The sequence below is a fragment of the Globicephala melas genome, chromosome 17, assembly GCF_963455315.2.
Source record: "Globicephala melas chromosome 17, mGloMel1.2, whole genome shotgun sequence".
In the NCBI taxonomy this organism is placed as follows: domain Eukaryota; kingdom Metazoa; phylum Chordata; class Mammalia; order Artiodactyla; family Delphinidae; genus Globicephala; species Globicephala melas.
The window spans coordinates 51,848,050-51,862,645 of NC_083330.1; positions in this window are offsets into that span (position 1 = coordinate 51,848,050).

The following is a 14,596-nucleotide window of genomic DNA, read 5'->3' on the forward strand; positions in this document are numbered from 1 at the left end:
TATTTAGATACATGAATTACACTTGTGTGGAAAATAGCTGCTTTTATTTTTCAGGAATTTATAAATAATATTAATTGCCATGAGAATACCTACAAAAATAAAGACCAGCATAACTTGATCAGAATAGAAAAAAAAATCACTATAATGGCACTTAGCAGGGTGAGTTGAAATTATCTTTTTACCCTCGTTTTACTATGACACAAACTGTATCCCACTTCTCTTTTGATCTTCGGTGTGAAACAGTAAATTCTTGACATGTTCTTTTGAATGAATTAAAAAACCTGTTTATTCCAGACTTCGAATTTATTTGGTTATTCTGCTTATCAACCACCAGGGGGCATTTGAAACCTGTATGTTGATCCTCTCTGGGGCTCACTGAAATGTGTTCTCATTTCAACAGGCCCAAAAGCAGGCCAGTCAGCTTTTTCAAGATGAAAGTGTACTTGAATTAAAGCTTAATATGAGGACCTCAGAATGTGCTTCTAGTATAAATTAAGATGAAGCTACACTGATATGTTATTTTACTGGGATAAGAATAATAATAATGTAGATATTATTTTTCTGGGATCATTTTCTGAAGCCAATTTAGTAATTCAGGCAGCAAATTGATTTAAATAGCATACACCACAACTGAAATGATTCTATTTCAGCTATTTTATCAAAAAAGAAGCACAGTATGTACATTAATAAATAAAATAATTTCCAGTATATTTTCCGTCATGCTCCTCTCTCAGAACGCCCTTTTAAAAGGTAATAATATTCATATTTTCCTTTTTCTTACTATGTAACTTTGTTAAAAAATATACTATGTGCATAAATAGAGCATTATATAGTTCCAAACCCTGTGGACATTCAGTGAACGTTGGCTTATGATGACAGTGGTGAAGAAAGCCAACAAATGAAGGCAGGCAGAATCTGCACTCATGGTGCAATGTTGCTCATAAAATAGTTTCAAGTACAGCAGCTGGTACTTACCACATCTATAAATGCTTTGGCTTTGTGCCTGGGATCACCAGAATTAAGTGATAATAAATGCCGTTCATTTACTTTATACCGTCGTATTCTAAAGTTACTTGTGGAGGGCACAGCTTTGAGAATTTATCCTTCCTAGGCAGCTAGTTGCATCAAAGTTGGGCTTTGGCAGGGTAAGAGGCACTAAATAGAGTAATTGAAATACAGATGTCCATTAAACCACAGCCTGTGTGACTGGGTGATTTAGGTAGCGATACACATCGTGTCATTTGGGGAGTGTTCAGTGTGGCTAGTACAGTATGTAAGTGAGTGCTCTGGTCTTCTCAGTTCTACCACTATTGTGCTTAAAGACTTCATTAGTCACTTAAATGTTCTACGTGCAGTTGCCTATCAATAACACATCTCCTTTCCGCTAGGGATGCTGGGAGTATAATAAAGTATGGGAATTATGGGCACTCCTCTTCGGAGGTGTGACATAAAGTCAAAGTTATGGTAAAGGACTTCACAAGTCCTTATATATATGCTGTACTTTTCTCCTTGTAACGGTGCTCATAAAACAGTTTTGTGTATGGAGTCTATCTCCCATATTTTACCCCATCCATAAACATCGGGCTTTCAGCAGACTATTTCATGAAAAAGCACTGAGGCTTTCACTGATCAGCTGCATTTCCTATGTTCCTGATACAATTCTTTCACTTTACAGAGACTTTGTAGAGACCTCGTCAGTTAATGACCCCTTTATCATTATTATCCATCACTCCCTTCATGTTCTCTCTTCCCTCCCTACCCGCTTAGATTTGATGGTTTATCATTAGAACTCCTCTACAATTACCCTGAACTTCTCTCTTCTTTTTTTCTAATCTCACACACAGTCGTGCTTAAACCTAGTTACCCTGAGCGCTTCCTCGCTGCGTGCACCTGATCACCTGAACTCTGTTGAGGAAAATCACACAACCCTTCTGTAAGTTCCTCTCTAAAATAACGACATTCTCAAAAACAACTGGCATGAACTTTTCAAAAATGTTAATGTCAAGAAAGAATGAAAGACTAAAAAAAAAAAAAAGACACAAAGGTCAGGAACCATTCTATGTTAAAAGAGAATGAAGATACATTAGTATTTAAAGCAATGTGTAAATAAAGAAATAAAACAACTATTAAGAACATTATTAGGGTAATTGGAGAACTTTAAACATGAACTGTGGCACTTAAAATTCCTGAATGTTACATTTGTATTCAAGTAGAATGACCTTGTTCCATGGTGAAGCATTTAGGGGTGAAGTGTCACATTGTAACTAACTCTCCAATGGGTTCAACAACAGAAATGTATATATGTTTAATATGGAGAGAGAGAGAGAGAACATGTGAATCTAACAGAAGAGGATGTAAATGCTTATTTCAGATAGGTTTGAAATTTTTCAAAGTAAAATTTTGAGAAGAAGAAATGATCACAAATCTCAATGAACACTTTTCACTGCTTAAGAACTCTCCTACGCTTTTCTAGTATTGAATATATACATTTTCCCACCCCCCTGAAATGCTTATTTCACACTCCTCCCCTGTACTAACAACACTGCCTTATGCTTTATCAAGGGACAGCTGCAATCAGACAAGAACCCAGCATCACCAAAACTTCCAGCCTTCCTGAATCTGCACCCACACATCCAGCCTTTCCTCTGCCTGTGCTCTGTGCTTCTCTCTCTTTCTCAATGATTGATTGCCCTCCTGTGGTTGTCCCCTTCTTCCGTCAGAAGTTTCTCTCTAGCAGCACAGTCACTTAGCGCAGCAGTGTCCCTCTTTTATAAAAACCATGCCTTGATCACAGATCTCCCTCAAGGAACCGCCCCATTTCTCTGCTCCCATTCAAAGCAAGGAAGGCGGCATCACTGAGTTGTCTCTAGGTACTGTCTCCACTTCTTCACCTGCCACTCATTCACTCATGGAAATTACATTCCAGTGAAACTATTCATGTCAAGGTCAAGAGAGACTTACTACCTTAATCAACCTCTTGGCAGCACCGTAACAAGTGACCATTCTCCTTCCTCAGACACATTCTTTCCTTGATTTCTGAGCTACAAAACTATCTGACTTTCCGCCTAACTCACAGCTGCTTTCTGTCTTGTTTGCTGACTTCGGCTAGACCTCTAATTGTTAAGAGTTTCTCAAATCCTAATCACGTGATTTAGTTTTTTCTCTATCTGCACTCTCCCTAAATCAAGGGTTCTTAGCTGTTTTTGTGTTACTTTAGCAGTAAAGTGAAGCCTATGAATTCTCTTCCAGAATAATATATTTAAATGCACAAAATAAAATGCTTAGAATTATGCAGGAAAACTATACTAAAATATAATATAAGATATTTCCAAATAAATGCATGATATTCCTCTTTATTAACGCAAAAATAAGGCAATGTATTTCAAACACAGGTAAGCTTCATGTATTATTATTTTAAAATATCAGTGTAAAGGCTTATTCAAGTTATTTATTAACTTGTATAAGAACATTAAATTGTGAGATGGTATTCAACAGGACAACATATATACATCATCTATACATGGTATGTTGGACATTCCATCAATTTCAATTTTTTGTTTTAATGGTTGCAAGTATTGAAACTCTTGATTGGTTAAGATATATATATATATTTGCAAATGGAGTTAAAGCTTCTTTACCTTACTCTGCAAGGCCAAAAATCTTATCTCAAAGAACACCAGAATTCTCAAAGGCTTTTTGTGTTTAACTCTAATAAGATTTGGTTCTAAGATCAAAGGTCATAAGCTAGGACAAAATCTTTTTTAAAAAATTAATTAATTTATTTATTTTTGCTGTGTTGGGTCTTCGTTTCTGTGCAAGGGCTTTCTCTAGTTGGCGGCGAGCGGGGGCCACTCTTCATCGCGGTGCGCGGGCCTCTCACTGTCGCGGCCTCTCTTGTTGCGGAGCCCAAGCTCCAGACGCGCAGGCTCAGCAGTTGTGGCTCACGGGCCTAGTTGCTCCGCGGCCTGTAGGATCTTCCCAGACCAGGGCTTGAACCCGTGTCCCCTGCATTGGCAGGCAGATCCTCAACCACTGTGCCACCAGGGAAGCCCCAAAATCTTTGATAGAGTTTATATCAGGAAGAAAAGGGTTATAGATCTGTGGTTCAGCTTTAATACAATCAAGATAGAAGTAACTTCTGAAGGAGTCCTCAGTAGTTCCTAGGTGTCCATAGATTTCTTTTTTTAGAAAAATTGATAGCCATCTCAGGGTAAAGCACCTTCTCCAGCATTTCAAAGTTTGGAAAGGATGTCAGTCTCTGTTCTGGTGTTCCCAATCAGCTGCTAATCCTAGAGAGCTTACAATTTTTTATTTTAAAGTAGAAACCATAATGGGCTTGAAATGAATGCTATATCTCATTCATATGATTAAAAACTGCCAGGTGAGTCAGCACAAGGATAAATCATTCTTTTCAAGGTATTGAGTGCGGAATTTCTTTTCTTTCAGAAAAACTAAAGCAACTGTCTTTAATTCAAACAAGCCCTTAGGTCTCGTTCTCTGAGAAAGCCAGTAAACTATTTGGTAAAGATGGACTTCCTAACCCGGTCCTCTTATTGACACTCTTAAAAATGCAATGATTCAGAGGAATTATCAGAGGATAATGTTGATGACTTTTCTGATGGTTGGCAAAGCTTCTCCCAAGATTAGAAGAAAAGTTTTAATTCCTGGTGCATGTCTGTGTAAAAAAACAAGAAGTGATGACATCATGAGGTACTTCCTATTCCATTAAGGTGGCAATACCAGATATATTACCAAGCATTGCTGGGACCAGTCATGTAAGGAGTATAATGCTTTTTTTCCAGTTGAAGTTTTGTTTGGAAAAATAATTTTTAAAAAATAGAGCAATAAAACAACTTTTCACCATTTCCAACATGTCAACAGCCTTGATAGTTTCCAAAGAAACTCACAAAATAAGAATTCTTCTTCCAGGTGCATACTCAAGGGGAATGGTGAGGCTGTTAATTCCTCCATTGCTTGTTTCAAAATGTTAAGATATTTCCGTAATTCTACAATGTATCAAAACATTTGACATTAGAACCTTTCCTAGATTTCTGTTGGTTTGAAACCTTGGAAGCTAACCAGGTGAAATTTGAAACTGGCCCCCATACATGGAGGGCAAGGAGAGACTAAAAAAAGAGGCAGATGACTCCAGATTGGTAGGTGGAAGGTTTAATAAATAAGGGAACTTTACATGTGAGGCTTATCTTGGGTGGCTTCAAGACAAGTAGATTTCTGCACCTGCCTCCCCCCACCCCCTTTTTTTAAAGTGTAATATGGAGGCCTTAACGGGGTGCAGTCACATATTCAGTCCAGATGGTCTCAACAACACCTTACTTCTCAAGGCTGCATCCTTGAAAATGGCTCCCACTGTGGGAACAGTGGGCAGAATATATATTCCAAGGACAGGGGTGGGGTTGAGGAGACTGATTGCTTGGGTCCATCTTGAGGGTCATCCAATGGTCATATTCTTGATTCATTGACCTCTTCCAACAATTTCTCTTCTGTTCCAGTCCAAAAACCAACTTGAACATTTTCAGTGCACATGGTTGAACTAAAGTCTCTCTTTAGTTTACAGGATGTTAGAGAAAAGAAATTTGTTAAATGGCAAATCCAAGTTTGGGGAGTATCCTAGCTCTCTGTCTTGAGATTTTCTTGCATGAAAAAGCCTGCTGTTTGCAAGAATTTTTAAAAATAAAAACACTGTGTTGGCACACAAACCATAAAAGAACTAATCGATAAACTGGACTTCATTCAAATTTAAAATTTCTGCCCTGCAAAAGACACTGTCAAGAGAATGAAAAGTTAAGCCACAGACTGGGAGAAAATATTTGCAAAAAAATATTTCCAGTAAAGGATTATAATCCAAAATATACAGGGAACCCCTAAAATTCCACAGTAAGAAAACAAACAACCTGATTTTAAAATGGACCAAAATCCTTAATAGACACCCCACCAGAGATCTATAGATGGCAAATAACATGTGAAAAGATGTTCTACATCATGTGTCATCAGGGAAATGCAGATTAAGACAATAATGACATACCATGACATACCTATTAGAATGGCCAAACTCCAGAACACTGACAATACCAAATGCTGGGGAAGGTTGGAGCAACATCAGGAGCCCTCACTCATTCCCGGTAGGAATGCAAAATGGTAGAGCCACTCTGGAAGATAGTTTGATGGTTTCCTACAAAACCAAACATACTCTTACCACATGATCCAGCAATCACACTCCTTGGTATCTACCCAAGGAGAAGAAAATTATATTCTTATAAAAATCTGCACACAAGGGTTTCCCTGGTGGTGCAGTGGTTAAGAATCCACCTGCCAATGCAGGGTACACGGGTTTGAGCCCTGGTCCGGGAAGATCCCACACGCCGCGGAGCAACTAAGCCCGTGCAGCACAACTACTGAGCCTGTGCTCTAGAGCCCGTAAGCCACAACTACTGAAGCCCACACGCCTAGAGCCCGTGCTCCGCAACAAGAGAAGCCACCACAAGAAGCCCGCGCACCACAACAAAGAGTAGCCCCCGCTCGCCGCAACTAGAGAAAGCCTGCGCGCAACAATGAAGACCCAACGCAGCCAAAAATAAATAAATAAGTTAATTAATTAATTTAAAAAATCTGCACCCAATGTTTACAGCAACTTTATTCATAACTGCCAAAACTTGGAAGCAACCATGATGTCCTTCAGTAGGTGAATGGATAAATAAACCATGGTACATCCAGACAACAGAAGATTATTCGGTGCTCAAAAGAAATGAGCTATCAAGCCATGAAAAGACATAGAAGAAACTTAAATCCATATTACTAAGTGAGAGAAAACAATCTGAAAAGACTGAATACTGTATGATTCAAACTAAATGATACTCTGGAAACGGCAAAACTATAGAGACACTAAAATGGTCAGTGGTTGTCACGGATTTGGGCGAGGGAGGGATGAATAGGAGTGCAGAGGATTTTTAGGGCAGTGAAACTACTCTGTATGAAACTTTAGTGGTGTATACATGTCATTATAAATTTGTCCAAACCCATAGAATGTACAAGGGTGAACCCTGAACTATGGACTTCAGGTGATAATGTATCAATGTAGATTCATCAGTTGTAACAAATGTACCACTCTGATGCGGAATGTTGATAACGGGGCAGGCTTTGCATATGGAGGGGCAGTGAGTATATGGGAAACTTCTGTACCTCCCATTCTATTTTGTGAACTTAAAACTACTCTAAAAATAGTCTATTAAAAAATAACACCACTGTAGCCTTTGTGTACCAACACATTAACTAATGCACAAGTGTCTGAGACAGGAACAGTGTAGTCATGTGTGGTCTTATTGTGGGTCTAATAATTCCCTTAAGTAGCGATGAGCGTAAATGATGTTTTAAGATACCTCCACTGTAATATCATATGAAAATATCTATGCTTTCCTTGGGTGATACTGATGTTGCAGATGCGGAATAACAATACTGTGGTTTGTTGTCTACATTAATAATTAAAGGAAATGGAAAATTTTCACTTAGAGGAAAGTGAAAATAAAGCTGTAGTTTTTTCCCATCTAAGTTCATGAACATCTGCCCTCAGGGATCTCAGCCATTTTTGTGTTTTTAAATTCCATCTATATGCTGATGAATAACTCCCAAATTTGTTCACTTACTTGACATTTACACTTGGTTTGTAAGAATAGTTAGCATTTGTTGAGAGCTTACGATATGCTAGGGACTATTCTAAACATTTTACACTTACTAAGTCATTTACTTCTCAAAACAACACTAATCAGGTAAGTTCTGTTATTCTCATTTTACATAAAAATGTTCAATAGTTTGTCCAAGGTTTCCCGGCTACTGAGTGGCTGTGTGAAGAATGGAGCCCAGGCACTCTGCCTCCTAAACACGTACTCTTAGCCTCTAAGCAACCCTTCTCCTCATTGGCACCTTGAGCTCAAGTTGGGCAAATCAGGAGTATGGACCTTCTACCCCAGAGCAGAACCTCCTTCAGCCTTTCCACATCATAGTAAGTGGCACCACCATCCACCAGGCATTAACACCCAAAACCTAGAGCATCCCAGGCTTCCCTTACCCCGTGAATCCATTCCAAAAGTTAATAGCAGTGCTATCTCCAACCCATATCCAGGAATCTGCCCCTTTTTTAACAATTCCAGTACTGCCATTCTAGTTCCATCTTCACTATCTCTAGTCTAGACCACCACAATAGCATCCTAAACTGATCTTATTTCCATTCTTGTCTCCAATTTAATCCCTTAACATGTAGCAGCAACAGAGCATTTTCTGAAACATGAATCAGTCAAGTCACCCACCTCCACTTAAAGTTGGACAACAACTTACTTGAGTCCTAAAAACTTTTCTGATTTGCCCCTGCCTCTCTCTCCAAACTCATCTCGTGCTACCTTCCCCCCAATTTGCTATCACCAGCTACACTGGATTTTTGTTCCTTCCCAGTGTTTTTTTTCTCACTCAACCTTCTTTGCCATTTATTTTAAAAGGGAGGGAAGAGGGCAATAGCGACAAATTACAAACCATCAGCACTTACTTGATCAGGAAATACTGTGGAATGTTTCATAATATAAAGTCAAGATTAACGGCTTTTTGTCTACTTTGAAGCATTTGTTTATTACCCTTTGGCAAAAGCTCAAAGGAGGCTGACTTGTTCTCAGTTCTGTACTAGAAAAAGTTTTCTCAGCTAGGATTACCCTACCATGTAGATAGTTATTCGGGGAAGGGAGGCTTAATAACTTTGTGTCTAAAAAAAACTGGGGGTCAATTTAGCTTTGATATGTAAATTTATGTAGGGTTTTGGAAAAAAGAAGAATTACCAAGTGATTCAGCCCTCTGAGAACATTGCTACCTTATTAAATCATTTTACCCAGTGCTGTGTTTTTCAAAATGGTCTGTCTCATTTTCCAGGGCTTTTAAACAAGTTATACTTGTAAAAAGTTTATTTGTTTCTTTCAACTCATATATAATAAAAAGAAATAAGCATGCACAAGAAACTTTTGAGCCACGATACAGGGCTAATTTCTACTATCAGTCCATGTAGCTAGGTACCAATGTGGCTCATTCACTATTACTAATGTTATATTTTTCCAAAATTTGTTCAAGAAAAAGGTACTTGTACTGCTTGCTACAACTATCTAGAGTTCTTCTTTTACATGCCTTTTAATCAAATATTGCATAGTGGTTATAATGTCAGATCTTTTCCATCCTGTCAAATAACGAAATATGAAAATAAGAGAAATAAAGAGAAGAGAATACAAAACCTCCCCTCCCTCCCTCTAAAAGCATGATTTACTGATAAAAATGTTTTCTTAATTAGAATTTTGGAGAGTTGCAAACAACCGTAACTGACTGGCAAACTACAGAACTATGGAAATTTATAGGAAGAATATCTAAAACTTACATTATCATTGGGAAACCTGGCAAATCAAAATGTGGAAAACAGGAAGGAACTAAGGCATTTTCTAGGACTGCAAGGAAAGAACCTCTGAAACAGTGCTTGTGTGAACAATTTGGTCAGGTCACTTCCAAGGCAATAAACAAACTCCAGCATTCACACTCCTTTGTTCCTCTGCTTGAGATTCAAGTTCCAGGGAGAATCTGATTGGCCTACTCTAGGTCACCTCCCCCAACACCACACACACACACCTTGACTCAACAGACTATATCTAATGGGAAAGAGATCATTCCACAAAGGAGAAATTGGGATGATATAAAAAAAAGGGAGAAATAAGAGTGCCCCCCCAAATAACAACTGCCTACTTCAAACAATGGACACAAAAATTCCCAAGGCAGCAATAACCAAAACCAAACCCACAGGCTTGCTCGAGAACAGAGGTTTAATTCTATCAGTAGGTTTTAGAGCCTCTTTACGCCTTAACATCTTTCTAGTTTCCTGACTTTTTATCTGAGAATGCTGCTGCTGACAGTGTCATCTTAATATAGGAAAGCAATTTTAAAGTCTAGTGAGTAAAGCCACTAGCTTTCCCAAAGCTGCCTACTCACTTGCTTGTACCTGCACATTTCAAGTAGCTGGAGAAAAAAATGCTACCATTCTCATTGATTGCACTTCAATTCAAGACCACCACCCTTGGCTCCCTGCAGTGACGATTTTTCCCTGGGCTATTGATTTTCCACCTCTTCTAGCTTATCTTGGCAGGCAGCCTCTAAAACGATCCCCAATTATCCCTATTCTTTCAGGAATCCACTCCAATCAAGATTTCACCCCCAACACTTTACTAAAACCACTCTTATCAGTTTCCAATAAGCTCCACATTGTTCAGTCCAAAGGTGATTCTCTCCTGCTCTTCTTGCTTGACATGGCAGGAAAAATTGATGGTTATTACTTCTTCCCACAATACTCTCAAGTGATTTTTCTGCTGCCTCTTTGATCACTCCTCCCCAGTCAGCTTTGCTTGTTTTTCCTCATCTTTCCCATTACTAAATATTGGAGTTTCCCAAGGCGCAGGCTTCTGATGTTTTCATGTTTCCATCTATATTCTACTCTCTAGGTGATTGCATTTGGTCTCACTGTTTTTAAAATATATGCTCATCATTCTCAGATTGATATCTCCAACCTGGATTTCCCCTTGAACTTCAGATTCAAAACCAAACTTGCTATTTTACATCTCACTTGATGTCTAATAGGTCTTAAACTTGATATGTCCAAAATGAGCTCTTCATACACTCACCCAAACCCACCCCTTCAACATTCTTCCCCTGCAGTTAACGGCCCCCGTACGTCTGGGTGTTGAGGCCCAAACCCTTGCAGTCATGTTAGACTCCTATTTTTCCTCTTACCCTCCATACCCCTTGTCAGCAAATCCTGTTAACTCAGCTCTCAAATATATCCATAATCTGCCCACTTCCCACTACCAACACTGTTCCCATCCTGGTCCAAGTGACAAATATTCTTGCCTAGATCATTTGCACTAGCCATTCAATTGATCTTGCTGCGTCTGCCCTTGCCCCAGTGCAACAAAATAGCAGTTGGTGTTTCTTTGAAACCATAAGTTAAAGCATGTCACATTTCAGCTCAATATTCTACAGTGAATTCCCATCTCACTCAGAGTCAAATCCGTGATCCTCCATGACCTGCCCCTCTTCTCATTACTTCTCTGACCTCACATCTTATAGCACCTAGCTTGTTCTGGCCACTCCGGCCACTCTGGTTTTCCTGCCCCTTACACACCAGACACACTCCTTCCTCACTCATTGGGGTTTGTTCTCCCAGTTGCCTAGAATGCTCTTCTCCCAGATGTCCACGTGGCTAAGCTACTCACTTCAGACATTCAGAACTTTACTCAAAATTCACTTTCTCCACGACAACTTCCTGTTCATCCTATCTAAAACTCCATCACACCCTACACACACACATACACACACTATTCTTCCCTGCTTTATTTTTTTCTCTCTAGCATGTATTACTTCCTAACATACTGTATATTTTACTCATTTATTTTGTTTATTGTCTGTTTCCACTAAAAATATAAGTTCCATGAGAACAGAGATTTTTTTAAAAAAATTACTGCCATATTCTTAATGCCTAGTATACTGAATAATTGTTGAAGGCAAACTATTGTTTTGTAGGTACTTCATTTTGTTCACCATCTCTCACAATTAGGTGCAGGTTCAAAATCAGGCGCCAGCACACAGCTCATTTTCCAAGTCACTGAATTCCTTATTCATTCTAGTTCTGCAAGAATTATCACTTTTTCTTATGTTTAAATCGAAGGATCAACAAGTTAAAAACCTGTCTTGTTTTTCGTCATAAGGGCAGGCAGGACCATCTATATAATTGTGAGATCCCAAACAAAATGAAAATAGAGATTCCCCCTCATTCAAAAAGTATTAAGGATTTCAGGATGGTGACAGCAGAGGACTAAACCAAATGTGGGGCCCTATGAGACTGCACAAGTCATATTCCCATGATGCTGGCCCTATAGGCAGGTTTTTGTTAGAGCTAGATTTTTTTTTTTTTTTTTTTTTTGCGTTATGTGGGCCTCTCACTGTCGTGGCCTCTCTCGTTGCGGAGCACAGGCTCCGGACATGCTGGCTCAGCGGCCATGGCTTATGGGCCTAGCCGCTCTGCGGCATGTGGGATCTTCCTGGACCAGGGCACGAACCCGTGTCCCCTGCATCGGCAGGTGGACTCTCAACCACTGCGCCACCAGGGAAGCCCAGAGCTAGATTTTTAAAAAACTTACAAAAGAAGCACATAGATTGGTAGTTAGGATTCTCTTTTCATGTTTCCCCATGTCCATGTTCCATGATAAGTCTGTATTGCAAAGGTTTAAAGATTCTAAAGATGAATACAATTTAAATCATTAGTCACGTAAGCTATGTAACCACTTCTTGTGGTTCCAAGTTGATGTTTTAGTTATACAAATTTCCATCTAGTTATAATTATTTATTGTCACTTATGTTAATTTAAGATTAAAAATCTCACTGCTGTATTTTTCAGGACATTGATTTATCATATAAATACACACTATAATAGAAATGTTAAAGATCCTCATTCATTCAAGAAGAATTGAGTAAAAAATCTATAAATGTAAATTACAGTGATTGGCTCTTTAAGAAATTTACGTATTACATGACAGGAAAGCAGGCTATTTGTTGAAATATCAGTTTTCCTAAAGCCAATTAGCCAAATGATCAGTTTGTTGAATGACTAATTTGCCAAGTTTGCTAAATTAAATGAATGCAGTTTAACATAAATATTTAGCAGCTTGAACAAGACTATTTGATTTTGGTTACTGATGGTGAAATATATAGAAAAACTATACACACATTTTTCATATTACAATATGTACTATTCATAATGTCATATTATATATGGATATGTGTATATATTATGTACATATACACATATATAAACGTATGTTTGTATATATATTTGTACATACGTACATATATAGCTAACTTGTTACAAGACTAGGTGTACAGGAAGTAAAAATATCTGGAAGGGACCATTTTAATCTAGAAGGGACCATGTGGTTAGTACAAGTTAAGTAGAAAAATGAAATAAAACACAATAGGAATAACCATCTTATATGTTATGCCATTTGCTGGTGGATGCCATTTGCTGATGGATATACTCGAAGAATTTTGTGAAACAATCTTAAAAATATCAAAAGTTTGGCAAAACAGAAATCAACATAAAAAGGTCCCTAATCGGGCTTCCTTGGTGGCGCAGTGGTCCGCCTGCCGATGCAGGGGACACGGGTTCGTGCCCTGGTCCGGGAAGATCCCACATGCCGCGGAGCAGCTGGGCCCGTGAGCCATGGCCACTGAGCCTGCACGTCCGGAGCCTGTGCTCCGCAACGGGAGAGGCCACAACAGTGAGAGGCCCGTGTACTGCAAAAAAAAAAAAAAAAGGTCCCTAATCACTTTATTGATATATCCAAAACTTAAGAAAAGTTTTCCTTTTTGTTATAAACAATATAGATCCTTTCTTTAAAGAAAGTCTACCTATTTCAATAATTCCTGATCAGAAATCATAACTTCAGTATATGTCTGTGACAAGATTTTTCACCTACTTCTTTTCCATAATACTTTTGAATGACATTTTCTACTTTTTTAATACTAAAAGAACCATAAATATTCTTTTTAGTATCATTTAGCTTATGTCTTATATTCAATTTAAATTTATAAATTTAAAAGCATGTGCAAAAATCAGGATTTTGAATAAAATTGAATTCACTTTTTAGTGAAGTCATCTAAAATTTAATTTAGATTAATTTAACTTTAATTTGAAAGCACCAGAAATAAATCAAAATTAACCAAACAATTCCATATAGAAATTCCCACATTAATTTTTATTTTGGTTATTGATATTGAAATATATACTTCTACATATTTCACAGCTAATAACCTAAAGTGAATATTTTTGTTAAAGCTGCTTATTATTTCTCTACAACACTGCAATCTTTAAATTTAGTAAATTTGGCAAATAATGAGCAAATTGGCATTCAATTAGCTGATTTTCTGCTAATTGGTCTGCTTCTAGATAGCAGAGATCGGGAAGGGTGAAAAAAAAAACCTGCAGGTATACCAATTTCCAAAATAAGATGGAAGAGTAAAATATTAGAAGTGACTGGAGAAGCAGGAAGAAACCCAAGGCTATTAGGAGGGATGGAATATCAAGAAAGATGTCGACAGTGTCACATGCCACAGAGTTCCAAAAGAAGTAAGGAAGGTCAGGGTACCTTTGCTGGCACTGCGTTCAGTAGAGTGGTGACAGTCCGTTTGCACAAAATTATAAGACGACTATAATTAACTAAATCTAACAAAAAAAATTTAACCCCAATGAGGTAGATAAAACTTCTGAAGAGCAAGGACTTAATTTTATTTATTTCACTGATTTTAAGTTCTCTCTTCTATTTCTTCTCTCTTCCCGCCCAACCAGAGTTGTCAGACTTAGTAAATAAAAATACAGAATGCCGAATTAAATACGAATTTCAGATAAATAATGAATAGTTTTTAGTATAAGGATGTCCTAAGCATTGCAAGCGTTCGCTAGAAGTCTGCCAAATAGGGGCCAGTGGCGGGCATAAGAGCCCTGGCTCTAGAGTCATTC